At 56.9% G+C, this 13,348-nt stretch overlaps 1 long non-coding RNA gene across 10 annotated transcripts in view; it reads right to left on the reverse strand.

Annotated features, from left to right (window-relative positions):
* Window positions 1–356: 356 nt before the first annotated feature.
* Window positions 357–13,348, reverse strand: part of LOC144306423 (uncharacterized) — a 141,152-nt gene continuing 128,160 nt past the window's right edge. For 8 of the 10 annotated variants that reach the window (XR_013373554.1, XR_013373551.1, XR_013373559.1 and 5 more), the window contains 2 exons: window positions 5,712–6,591; window positions 2,107–2,596 (listed from right to left, as the gene is read on the reverse strand). This is a non-coding gene — a long non-coding RNA (uncharacterized LOC144306423). Of the gene's footprint in view, window positions 802–2,106; window positions 2,597–5,711; window positions 6,592–13,348 lie in introns of those variants that run through there. The other 2 variants (XR_013373547.1, XR_013373556.1) reach the window with 2 other exon arrangements.

Below are 13,348 nucleotides of genomic sequence, written 5' to 3' on the forward strand. Positions count from 1 at the left end.
ACTCAAGTTGCAAGGAGGGTCCCCGGACATGAGCTCCTCACTACTCAGCTGGAGACAGACAACCTCACCTAGTGATATGGAATAGTCTCTAGGACCGATTTTTTTTTTTTTAATATATTTGAAGTCAAAAGCAAGGTGCAGAACAGCCTGTGTAATGTGCTTTGTGCTTAAAAAGAGACAGAAGAACGCAGACACTTTCATCTGCACAGGGTACCGGGGAAGCCTGGCAGGAAGCTGGCCGTAACTGTGGCCTCCAGGAAGAGGACGGGGAGGCAGGGGCCAGGGATGGGGGACACTCTTGGTACCCTCGACATTTTTATAGACGCCTTTAAAAGTATAAATGTGTTGGCCCCATGTTCAGAAAGAAATTGTTTTTATTACTTTGTCAGCTTAATGGAAACATGGTGTTTGCGTGGGACGGAGGCTCAGGCAGGGATGGAGGTCATGCCCCTGACTGGAGCCGCCCCCCAGAGATGAGCTGTAAGGGGTGGCATGTTCACTGTGTCCACAGCCTCCAAAGAAGACTGACCGTGGCTCCAGGGCTCCTCCCGGTCAGCTCTGCTCTGGGCCCGGGACGTGGATTGCAGAGAGACGCCTGCAGACCAATGCGATGTGCCACGCTGCAGCTGGAGAAATGACGGTCTCACCCTGGGGAGTGCTCCAGAACTTTCTATGGCTCACTGTTGCCGTCCCCTGCAGGTGGGCGGCGGGAGGACCTCCGAGCAGGCTGATGCCCTTCACAGGACGGCCTTCCTCTCTGGGCCAGCTTCCCCGCCAACAGAGCAGTGAGGTTCCTCCCAGCTGCCAAGACATCAGGCCCGAGGACTCCAGTGCCCCCGCCAGCTGCAGGCCCCACAGCACCTGCCGGCTCCCCGCAGACTCCGGCCTCATGGGCTCCCGCCTCATGGGCTCCCATGTAGATCTGGCTGCAGGCACTGGGTGCCCCTTAGCCCAACCCTCCACGGGACCTTCTCACGCCTGTTTCAGAGGATCCTGACCACAGACTTTCAAGGGCCAATCAGGACGCCCCGGAGTGGGGCCCCCAGCCTACTGCGATGCAGGTGGCGGGGGCTTCGGGCAGCCCCTCTGGCCGTCCCTCGAGGGCCCCCCGCCCCTCTCTGGGCAGTGGGGCTGAAAGGGCCCCTGGCGGGGAGGCCCCTGGGGGGAGGCCCCTGGGGGGGTCCAGGTGCCCGAGGGGTGTCAAGGCCCGTCCAGGAAAGGGTCTGCGGCGCCGGAGGGCATCGCCTCTAAAGACCACGGCCCCAGGGGGGGGGTCCAGGGCCCGACCCGGAGCAGGGCAGCAGCACAGGGCTCGCAGCGCCACCCCCACGGAGGCCGCGCGACCTCGGGCGGCCCCACCTTGGCTGCGGGGGGTGGGGGTGGGGGGGTGGGGGGGGGGCCGGGGTGGCGGGAGGGGGAGGGGGGAGGGGGGGGCCGGGGTGGCGGGAGGGGGAGGGGGGAGGGGGAGGGCCCCGCAGCCAGGAGGCTGCTCCGCGTGCAGCGGCTCCAGGGGCGCGGGCGGGCAGCCGCGTGGCCACAGCGCCCTCTGCTGACCCAGGGCATCACCGCGCGCCGGGCCACTGCGCCGCCGCCAGGGACGGGGTCCCCGCCCCCTCGCCCCCCTCCCCTCCCCTCCCCCCCGCGTGTGCCTCCGCATGTGCCCGCGGGCACCCCGCCCTGCTTCGTGTGCACGGCAGTGGCTGCCTTCCAGTGTCAGGGCAGGCGGACAGCCCGTTCCCCTCCCTCTCCCTCCCCACCTCTCCCCTCCTTCCATCCTTCTCCCTCCCTCCCTCCCCCTCGATCCCTCTCCCTCTCTCCCCCCTCCCTCCTCCTCCTCCTTCTTCTCTCTCTCTCCCTCCCTTCTCTCTCCCTCTTCTTTCCCCCCTCCCCTCCCTTTTTCCCCCTCTCCCCTCCCCCTCTCCTTCTCTCTCCCCACTCTCCCCCTCCCCCTCCCTTCTCTCCCCCCTCCCTCTCCCCACTCTCTCCCCCTCCCCCTTCTCTCCCCCTCTCCTTTCTCCCCCTCTCCCCCTCCCTTCTCTCTCCCTCTCCTTCTCTCGCCCCTCTCCCCTTCCCCCTCTCCCGTTCCCTCTCCCTCTCTCTCCCTCTCCATCTCTCTCCCCTCTCTTTATATATATATATATTTTTTTTTTTTTTTTAAAGGACAGCAGCTGCCCACGTCTAACACACCCACACCTCCCCCAAAAGCATGGAGGCTCTCCTTGTGAAATGCTACTTCCTTTCCCAGACAGCGGCACCCAGATGTAAACCCCTGAATGCTGGTGGCCCTGACTTCCCTGACTTCTTGGACCTCAGGCAACACTCCCACAGTAGGGGTCCCATCTGAAAGCTCCCCTTTCAGGACTGAGCTCCAGGGTCCTAAAAGCACAGAACCCGCCTCCTGCCTGCCCATCCTAACGGCAAAGGCCTCACTTCCTCAGCTCCGGCTGCTGTAAGCACTTGCCCACTTGCCGGGTATGATTGTCACATCCACCTGTTATCGTCCCATAGGGATGAGGCAGCAGAGGCACAGGGAGCTCGTGGAACCTGTCCAAAGTCACACAGGTAGAGAGGAAGACAGGATTGTAATTCCTGCAGCCTTGGTTCGGAAAGGAGAATTTCAGGTATGGAGAGAAAAAAAAAAAAGAAAAGTCACTTCTCAGACTGGGCAGTGCTGGCGCGCTGGGGCCTCCAATACATGAGAGTCAGGGGTTCCTTGCTCCAAGTTCTCTGGCTCCACCACAGAGCCCGCATCAGAACCGCCCCAGGGGAGGACAGGGGAGCAGAACAAGAGGGAAGGGGCCCCTACAAGACTACACCTGCAGACTCAACCAGAACCATCACTGAGGTCAAAAACTAACAGAGGACCCAGTTTCCCCTTGGTGGGTGAGATGGAAAGCAGGCAAGGCCTCCACAGTGACAGCTGGGCCCCAGAGCCCTGAGAGCAAGAGATGGGAAGTCTTGGGAGGGAGGAAGACAAGCTGAGGGGCCAGGGTACCACTTATACACACCACCTGTCTGATTCTTCCCTATTAACACTACCCTGGAGAAAGAGGCCAGACCGCATTGCTTTTTAAAACAAATCACTTGAGTTTTTCTGCCCTTCTCTCTAATGGGAACTCACCTACCAAATCCCCCAGAATACCCCAGAGTTGAAACAGGAACGTGTCACACTCAGATATCCTCTCCCCTTTATTATAAATAGCTGAACCGTGGTGCAAGGCATGCTGGGATCTTGGTTCTGTGGATCCAGGGGACAAGAATGTGGAACCTGGAGGAATTGAGGGCAGTGGGGGGGGGGGGGGGGGCGGGCTTTGATGTCTTCTTAGAACAAGCCATACTCCTCCAGCAGCCACAGGACCTCTGCACACGTGGCTTCCTCTGCCCAGACTGCTTCCCTGCCCCTCACCCTCTTTACCCACCAAATGATGGGCCTTTCTTCAGCTGCAGGAAAAATGTCACTTTCTCAAGGAAGCTTTCCTGACACGTCTCCCCTAAGTCTAGTGTAAAGTCTCTGGGCAGCAGAAGGTGCTTCTGTGGGGTTCCCAGAAGGCACAGCCTAAGACCAGGACTGGGATGCAGGTAGTTTATCTGGGACGAATCCCTTGGGAGCAGGAGTGAGGGAGGAGACATGGAGAAAAAGATCAGCAGGGGGTCTGCTGGGGCCTCCTGAGAAGCAGTGAGAAGACCTCAGAATTGGCCCTGGAGAGGACAGGAGCATCTATCACCCAGCGCCCACATGAAGTGGATGCTGTAAGAGCAAGGTTGGTCTGAGCTGTCAGGGAATGGGCCACCAGCCACCGTCGCTGGGGCTGAACTCATAGCCAGCCCAGGAAGGTGAGGAGCAGGTGCTTGTCACATGCCTTGTGCCTATTTGCTGCTTTCCCTTGCCACCCCCGGTGCCCAGCATAGTGCTTGCCGGCAGAGTGTGGGGACTTACGGGTTACCTTCTGAATTAACGGACTGAGTGACTGAATGAAAACTGTAAGACCGGCCCCCAAAAGAGATGAGCCGTCTGCTCTAGGACATTCCAAAGGTCCCCATCACTGCATCAGACAATACGATCAGCAGAGCAAAGGCAACCAACACAATGAGAGGAAATATTTGCAAATCCTGTATCCAGAACATACGAAGAACCCCTACAGCCCAACAACAAAACATCAAATAACCTGACTGAAAAATGGTCAAAGAACTGGAAAAGAGATTTCTCCAAAGATGACATACAAATCACAGACAAATATGAAAAAATGTTCGTTACTAATTACAGAAATGCAAATTGAAAGCCACATTGAGGTACCACCTCACATCCATTAGGACGGCTACTATCAGAAAGAAGGAAAAAAAAAAACACAGAAAAGATCAAGTGTTGGCAAGAATGTTGAGAAATTGGAACTCTTGTACACTATGGGAACGTAAAATGGTGCAACCACTATGGAAAACAGTATAATGGTTCCAAAAAACAAACAAACAAAAAAAAAACATATGGTTCAGAAATCCCATTTCAGGGTAAATATTCAAAAGAATGGAAAGTAAGGCCTTGAAGAGATATTCACACCCCCATGTTCACAGCAGCACGAGGCTTAAGAGCCACAGGTTGGAAGCAACCCGCCGACGGATGGGTAAACCAAAGGTGATGCGCACAGACACACACGGGGTAATATTCAATTCTAAAAAGGCAGGAAACCCTGTCACGGGCTACAACGTGGGGGAACCTTCGGACATGGTGCTCAGTGAGATAAGCCTGCACAAATCCACTTCTAGAGGCATCCAAAACTGTCCAATTCAGAGAGACAGAGGAGAAGGGCGGTTGCCAGGCGCTGGGGGAGAGGGGGGAGCTACTGTTTATGGAGTTTCAGTCTTGCAAGGTGAAAAAGGTCGGGAGGTCTGCTGCACACCAATGCGAACGGAGGTCACACCTACCAAACTGTATACTTGAAAATGCTCAAGACGGCAAATGTTCCGTTAGGTGCTTTTACCACAATTTAAAGAGAGAGAGAGAGAGAGAGAGATCCTTGAACTACCTTTAAACCCAGGTGAGAGCGGCTCCTGCCTGGGATCATGCCTTGGAGAGTGCACATTATACAAACATCGAAATCTTTTTCTCGTTCCTTTTGGTCTCTTAAGGAAATTCTTGGAAAACCAGTAATCAATGGACAAATGGAAAAGGGAACAAGAGCCACAATGGGCACCAGGGCAGAGAGCGCTGGGGGCACGAGACGGGCATGCGGAGGGCACCTGCTGGGGGGTGCAGGGTGTGGATGGACACGGGGACCATGTGGGAGGATGGTTCAGCTTGAGGAGCTGGCAGGCGCTGGGGAGGCACCACGGTGGGGGGCCCCGTGATGTGTCCAACACCAGGCACCCGCCCCCACGGCAGAAGCCCGAGGGCAGGAGGGCAGAGGCTGCTGGAAAGTCCGCGGAGGGTCAGGCGGAGGAAGGCTCGAGCTCAGGGAGCCACAGGGGTTTGGGGAGTAGCACAAAGGAGCAAAGGAGCTTGTGCTCCGGTGAGCGCAGCCCCTGCTCCTCCCCTTCCATGAACTAAGGGAAACCCTGGAGGGCGGGTGCCAGGGTCTTAACTGTCTGATTGTCACTCTAGCTAGACAGTCACCCCGGCCTTGCTCAGTGTGGTAAGCAGAGGGTGGAAAAATCAATCAAACCCCGCTTCAAGTCGGGGCCTCTCCCTCCAACCCTGCGTCCCACCGCAGATCACTCACCTCCGTGCCTGGTGGGCAGGAAAGGCCACACCATCAAACTCCAGATGCCAGGGAAAGGGGACATCGCATGAGAATGATCATGGCGTCAAGGGCTCCGGCACAGCAGAGGAGGCTGTTTCAGGCCCCACTCGACTCTAGAGGCTACTTTTCAGAGAGAGAAGCGGGAGGTAGTTGAGGCCACCCCCCGACAAATCAGGCAACGGGCGACCTGCAGTGTGTGCCCAGATCACTGCAGCAACCGGGCAGGGACAGCGACAGCCAGGCCTAGACGGATGCTGTCACTAGATGTTGTACGTAAGGGGTTTTCCATCAGGAAACTGCAGATGGAGAGACACTGAATCCCTCGCAGTTGACAGGAAGGCTCTAATTCGGGGAGCCCGCCCTGCAACGCAGCAGAATGTGGGAAATGGACGGTGGCCAACCAGCCCAACGCCTTCAAAGGCTCCAGCTCATCTGTCCTCCTCCTGGCATCCCTCCCTTCCTGGCTCAGCTCTGCCCCTGGGGCCTGCCGCCAAGCCCCCTCTCGTTTCCATTACCAACCCTTCACTCTGACCTTTGCTGTCCACTGATTCTGAATCACTCCAAGTCACCAGGGCCTTTCTTCTCTGTGACCCCAGCTGTGGCAGCCGTGGCCCAGACCTGGCTCCTGAGACACCAGCACAGGCTCTGTACCTCTAGATGAGGGGAGGCAAATGGCATAAGGAATGAAAAGCACCATCACCCTCAGCCTCCCGACGGGGACCCTAGGAGGAGGATGAGGGGCCAAACTCAGGACTGCAGAGAATCGCTGCGATATTCCACTCCCAGTCATTCAGGCAGGTCCGGGGATTACTCATTAATCTTCCCGTCATCTTCCATAGAACCCAGGTTCAGAGGGCCCCTGTGGATATTGTGACGGTGGCAGGTGTATTTGTTATCCACTGCTGCATAACACATTACCCCCCCCCCCCCCCCGCAACTCAATGACTTAAAACAACAATCAACATCTATTATCTCTCACAGTTTGTGGGTCAGGAATTCAGGAGCAAGGTAGCTGGGAGTTCTGGCGTGAGGTCTCCTAAAGGTGCAGCCAGGACCTCACAGGACATCCCCCCGGCTGAAGGCCTCGGTGGGGCCAGAGGATGATCCATTCAGATGCCCGCAAGCCAGCACTAGCTGCTGGTGGGAACCTCAGCTCCTTGCCACGTGGGCCTCTCCACAGAGCTTCTCGAGCGTCCTCGTGGCATGGCCTCCCCCTAGGGAGCCACGGCAGGGCCCGCCCCGCACAGGCCACTGGAGCGCACAGGGCAGATGCTGCAACACCGCACGAGCTGAACACCAGAGGTCATCCGCTGTCCCCTCCACCACGCCCTACTGGTCACACAGACCAGCCTGACTCAGTGGAGGGGCCGGAGCAGGCTGTGGGTGCCCGGGCGGAGACCGACCACCCCGGCAGCAGGGCCGAGCTAGCGAAGGGGCCCCTCCCGGGCCTGCCCAGCTAGGAGCCCCGTGGTCCCAGGCCTACCCTCTGCCTCTGGGGCATGGGTCTTGTTGGGGGAATCTGCCCAATGTTTGGGGGTTGGCAGGAGGAATAAGGAGAGAGATCAGGGGCCAAGAGCACTGGGACAAGAAAGACGGAGGTGAGCTCCTGACCTGTCCTGTTTCTCCTTCCATAATTATACAGAAATGCAGCCCACAGCCCACCATCAGGGAGCCTGACGCCAGACAGGACACAGCATAGGGGGCCACCCACGGACAGAGACCACACCTCAAAGGCTTTTTATTCCTCAAACCCTGGTTCTCAGCTGGGAACTGCTTTATTCCCAGCTGAGGAATAATTTAGCAGTATCTGAGGATATTTAGCAGAATCTGAGGATATTTAGCAGTATCTGCAACATTTTTAAAAGATTTATTTATTTTAGAGTCGGAGGAAGGAGCAGAGCGGAGGGAGAGACTCTCAGGAGACTACCCACTGAGCACGGAGCCTGACACGGGGCTCAACCCCCCAGCCCCAAGATCACGACCAGACCCCAAACCAAGAGTCTGACACTTCACCCACTGAGCCCCCCAGGGGCCCCTAAAGACGTTTTTGTCACAGCTTGAGGGGAGGGGAGGCGCTATTTGCACATAATGGGTGCAGGCCAGGGCTGCTGCTGAGCGTCCTCCAAGGCACGGGACGGCCCCCACAAGGAAGAATCATCTGGACTGAGATGTGCCAAGATCCAGAAACCCTCACTAACCCTGCCTATAAATAAAGGCTGTGACCAGGGGTAGGGAAGAGAGTGCACGGGGCTGCATAAGATGCCTCAAGGCTTGTCCAACACCAACAGCGCCGCTCTTAGGCTCAGCTGCCCACCTGGTGTGGATGGAAGTTTCCGGAGGCATAGACCCTGAGAGCCCCCATACACAAGTTTTTTAAAAATTCTTAGGATTGAAGTATGGCTGACATACGGTGCCGTACCAGCCTCGTGTGCAGCGCAGATTTGGCAGTTCTGTACGATACATGATGCTCACCACGGTAAGGGCTGCCCCTCTGTCACCCTGTAATGTCACTGCAGCAGCGCTGACTATACTCCCTGTGCTGTACTTTTCATCCTTGTGACCTATCACTGGAAGTCTGTGCCTCTTAATCCCCTCACCCTCAGAAAAGAGGGGAATGACTGGAAGGTGAGGCCAGCTCTCAGGACAGGTTCTCGGGGGGCCTGTCCAAAAGGCCCTAAAAAGCCGCCATCCAGGATCCGCCGTCCCACAGGACCTCCAACCTGAAGCTCTAAGGAGCCAAGATATTCACATCCCGTGACCTTCGACCTGGCTAAGCGGAGGAGAGCTTCACACACGCACACGCACACACGCACAAACCCCTTGGCCTGTATGGTCGCGAGCACGCAGGGCACGTGCAGACACACACAGCCCCTGGGGGCTGCTCCCTGGCACTATTTCTATTAAGGGAACTGAGACCAAAGGAATGACATTCCCGTGACATTCTAAGCTGTGAGGTGTGTCTAGTGGGAAGACGGACCCTGGAGCCAAGCTTCTCAGCCCGACGCCTTCTCCTCGGGACTCGGGGTACCCCCCGGGCAGAGCCCTGTCTTGCGGCCACAGCAGACTGAGGACCAGAGGCCAGTGACGGGCCTACCCCGTTCCGTCCCTCATTCCAGAGATTCTCAGTGGGCTCCTGCCTCCTGTCACCCGCGGTGCAGTGAACAAGGCCGAGACTGCCCCTTGGCCTCAGGATGGGGACAGAACTTCCCAGTTCGTCACACACATGAAAATGTCACCATCATCATTCCAGCGGTAGCTGCCACCTGCTACCGGGCAGTGGCTCTGCGCCAGAACTGTGGCCACTGAGTTACTATCCCGTTCACCCTGTCCGCCGGCCACGGGCCCGACGTGGCCCCAGCTCCTCCTCTCTGTCGCCGCCTCCTCCCAGCGTCACCAGTGCTGCGGGTTTGGCCATGGCTCCCCCGGTCCCCACTCTCTCCTTGCCCCTGCCTCCCCCAGTGCCCTCTCCCCGGCCACACCTCCTCTAACCCAGCTCCCTGCCGCAGTCAGAGGGGGCCCTGACCACATCCTGTGCCTCCACCTCTCTGGGGCTCCCCACTCTCTTCGGCGGCCTCTAAGCTGAGCGCCCGCCCGCCCCCCAACCCTCGGGCCTCCAGGATGGCCGCGATGCCAGCCCAGCCCGGGGCTGTGCGCACACACAGAGCCTCAGTCCTGCAGCCCAAAGGGACCTGAAGGCAATGCAAATCTTCACCGCCCCTCTCAAAGACCCAGGACAGGTTCCCAGGCAGAGCTGGCCCTCCTGAGGCGTCCTCAGCTCCCTCTCTGCTCCCCCTTCTCCCCCCACCCCCGGCAGCTGCTCGGGACTTGGGCCCCTGCCCCCCAGCTCTCCCCAGCACCCAGGGCCCCCTGGCCATGCCAGATCTTGTAAGGCCTCCCTCCTCTCTGCCAGCTCTGTCACTACACGGGCACCTGCAAAGCCACGGCCAAGGGCCCCCTCCTCAGAGCACAAGCCTCGGGTCTCTCCAGCAGGGAGGAGGCGAGCTTGCACAGATCCCTGAAGGGGGGCTTCACCACCCCACCGGCCCTCGCTGTTGCTGTCCCTCCTCCGAGCCCCCCAAGGGCAGGGAAGTGGCCCTCGTCCATGGCTCCCATCACCCTGTCCTCACACTGCCTGTGGGCTGTCTCCCCCTGGCCCGTCGGCCGGGCAGGTCCTGCACCGCACCGCACCCCACCCCACCCCACCACACTCCATAACCCTCCTCAGGGGGACTCTCTCCAAACCAGCAAAGAGCCAAGCGGTACCATGAAAGCCCAGGGAGGTGTGGGGTGGGCAGGAAGCTCTCCACGCACACAGAAGTGTGCATCGGACGAGAGGTGTCCTCGTGCGACCCCACAGGGGACCCGCACTGCAGACAAGAAAGGGTAATTTCTGGCTGAGTATGGAAGGAGTGAGTTTTCAAGTAGGTATTTGGCACCAACAAGTGTCAAAGCAAGCAAACTGATCCATTTCTCCCCCTTTATCTAATCTTTTTTTTTTTTTTTTATTCATGGGAGACACACAGAGAGAGGCAGAGACACAGACAGAGAGAGAAGCAGGCTCCATGCAGGGAGCCCAATGGGGGACTTGATCCCGGGACCCCGGTATCACAACCTGAGCTGAAGGCAGATGCTCAACTGCTGAGCCACCCAGGTGTCCCCCTGCCCTTACCTATTCTAATAGAGAAATACCTTCCTGCCTCTTCTGAGCATGAATCAGGACATTGGCAATAGCTAAAAAAATTATAATAAACCTTAAAAGCATAAAAAAGACCCTTTCCTTGTGAGATGGGATTTTTTTTTCTCCCCTCCCCAAGGCTGCAGTTTTAAAGGGAAGGAGATACGTGCTGAAGGCAGCAAAGGAAGCCCACACAGAGACAACGGGGAAGGCCAGTGTTGGCCGGGGCAAAGAGCCAACTGGCCCGAGACCCTGCAGAGAAGAACCAGAGGGGGCTGCAAGCTTCAGGCCCTACGCAGAGCCTGAGCTCACGAAGACAGGAACACCAGGGTGAGAGGACCACGGAACCACAGGGCGGGAAGCAAGGAGGAAAATCCAAAGGAAAGGGCGTCCATTTCCAAGGGACTTCCAGAGCAGTGGTCACACGGGGAAGGGGCCCCAAGAGCAGAAATTGGAAGAGCCAGACTGGGAGATGTTGGCCACAAAGGACAGAACAATCCTGCCTTCCTCTGGGCTCTCTGTGTACACCTGAACTGCTTGCAGGAAAGACGACTGATAATGAGATGTCCCACCGTCCTGTCCCCCGTAAGACTCCAATCCCAGGGCTGCGTTTATATTTTGGCTGACGGACTGCGAGCTGGCTTGCTCTCACCAGGCTTAGTAAAGGGGCAGCCTATTCCCTGACAACCATGGCAAGATTCCCCTCCCAAGTCCCCTTCTGCAGGGTGGCCTTGACACTACCCCCCCGGGAGGTGGGGATGTAAATTGGCACACAACTACTTCAGCAGCAGAACACACAGAAGGGACGCCCGCCGTGTGACTTCCAAGGCTGAGTCATTAACGGCCGTGAGGCTTTCACTTTATTCTCTGAAACACCCACCTTGGAGCTCTGAGCTGCCAGGTAAGGAGTTTAACCACTCTGAGGCCGCCTGGCTGGGAGGAAGCCGAGCTACACGGAGAGGCCACAGGGAGGTGGTCCTCTTGGCAATCCTAGGCCTCTGGTCATCCTGACCCAGATGGCAGACAAATGGGTGCATGAACGAAGGAGCCTCGGATGATTCTGGACCCTGCCATCAAGTCCCCCTCCGCTCGGGAGTGTTCCCAGTGGACAGGCGATCCCCACTATGCTGAGCTCCAACCCACAGAATCTAACACACCACAGCGTTCTCTGCCGCTACCCGTTGCTAAAATTTGTTACACAGCAATGCTAATGGGAACAGGTGGGGTTCAGGGATGTGCCACATAAATCAAGGGCTAGAAAAAAAACCCTTGCTAATTGAACAATCAGACCTCAGCTCAAATTCAGGTTCACTCAAGGCCAGGTGCCTCAGCTCCCCACCTTGCCTTCCTCATCTGTAGAGTGGGGACAACACTGCCCTCGTGGTGAGGATTTCAGTAGCTGTGAAAATTATCCCTGTGAACTCTGAGGGAGATGGGGCCAGTGCAGTGGTATGGGCCGTTGGATCACCCCAGCATCAACTGGTGGGTGACAGCCTGCGCTCACACTGACAACCGAGTGACCCAGTTCCATGGTAATCAAGATTCTATGGCTTTGCAGACTAAATGAAGAACCCGGGGCGTTGCCCCGATGGCAGAAATCAGTGAGATTTAATTTATCTCCTGTATGTTTTTGGATTTAATTGGAAATTTTTTCCCCAATGCATGGAGAAATTCACTGTCAAAATACAGGAAAAAAAAAATGTGCACTGAGAGGCTGGAGAAGCAAACACCATAGCAGCTCTCATATTAATATAGTTTTTCCAAAATGGCAACTGAACTTGTGTCACAATTGAGCAAATGGGCTGCAGGAGTCACGAGCCTTTGAAAAATAATCCTGTGAGTATCTCACACTGGGGAGGGGTGGTGAAGGTCCCGGCAGCACCCTGGCCGTGCGTCTTTATTCCTGCCTGCGGGAATGCCCGCCACGTGACTCCCAGCACAGAGAGCACATGGGAGCCCCTACACCACCGCCCCCCCAGGTGCGAGGGGCATTCTGCTGGCTTCTCCACGCTTCCCAGCATAGCTTGGGTATGCGCAGGACCCAGTAACAGGGACCGTGAGGACAGGCAGCCTGGTGAGCCTCGGGAGAGAGCTCTGGGCACAGACACCACACCCCGAGGTGATCCCCCCAAGATGTTACGGTCCGTGAATGCCAATAAGGTGGGCAGCAACAGGAAGAAATTAAGGATGCCATGACAGGGCAGAGAGGGGCTCACAAGAGACCCTGGGACTGAGAATCCCCAGGTGACGTTTCTCGAAGGTCCTCCAATAGCAGATAAAACCAAAACCTCAGAGAAATAGAGGATGGCTGCAAACGGGCAGCTGGGATGTCATGAGAAAGGATTTTATAGGAGGATATTCATGCCTACTGGAGACGGTTGTCGGGGGACTGAATGAGATCACTCATTCATCTGCTCACAGAAGAGCTGCTGAGCACCTGCAAAGTGCCAGACACTCAGAATGGCACACACGTGGCCTGGCCCTTGGGGAACAGAGTGATCTGATCGCCGGGAGTGGAGTAGGGCCTGGTTCCCCTCCCCCCTCCGAGACCACATCCTCATCTCCTGGGACTCAGTCATCCTTCGGGGTATCTGTTCTGGAAGCCAAGAAACAGGTAGAAATGTGTTTCCTTTAATAAATAAAATAAAATCTCCTTTGCTTCATGAACCCTGCCTCCAGGCGGATGCTGGTAATACAAAGTCAAGCGGGTTCTGTTGCGTATGTATGTTTTAATAAACGAGAACCATCTCCCCAGCCTCATGTTAAACAAAAATCTTCTTCAGGACAATTCCGTGGTGTGTTTCAAAAACAAAAATCCACACATTTTAATGGCCTCTGCCATCACCCAGAGGTCGGGAATGGTTCCTCCGGGTGTAGGGCTTACAGACTAGGGGAATGAGGTGGTCCCTACCCCACGCCACCCTAACGCTCCTAAGACCCG

The sequence above is a fragment of the Canis aureus genome, chromosome 3, assembly GCF_053574225.1.
Source record: "Canis aureus isolate CA01 chromosome 3, VMU_Caureus_v.1.0, whole genome shotgun sequence".
Taxonomy (NCBI): Eukaryota; Metazoa; Chordata; class Mammalia; order Carnivora; family Canidae; genus Canis; species Canis aureus.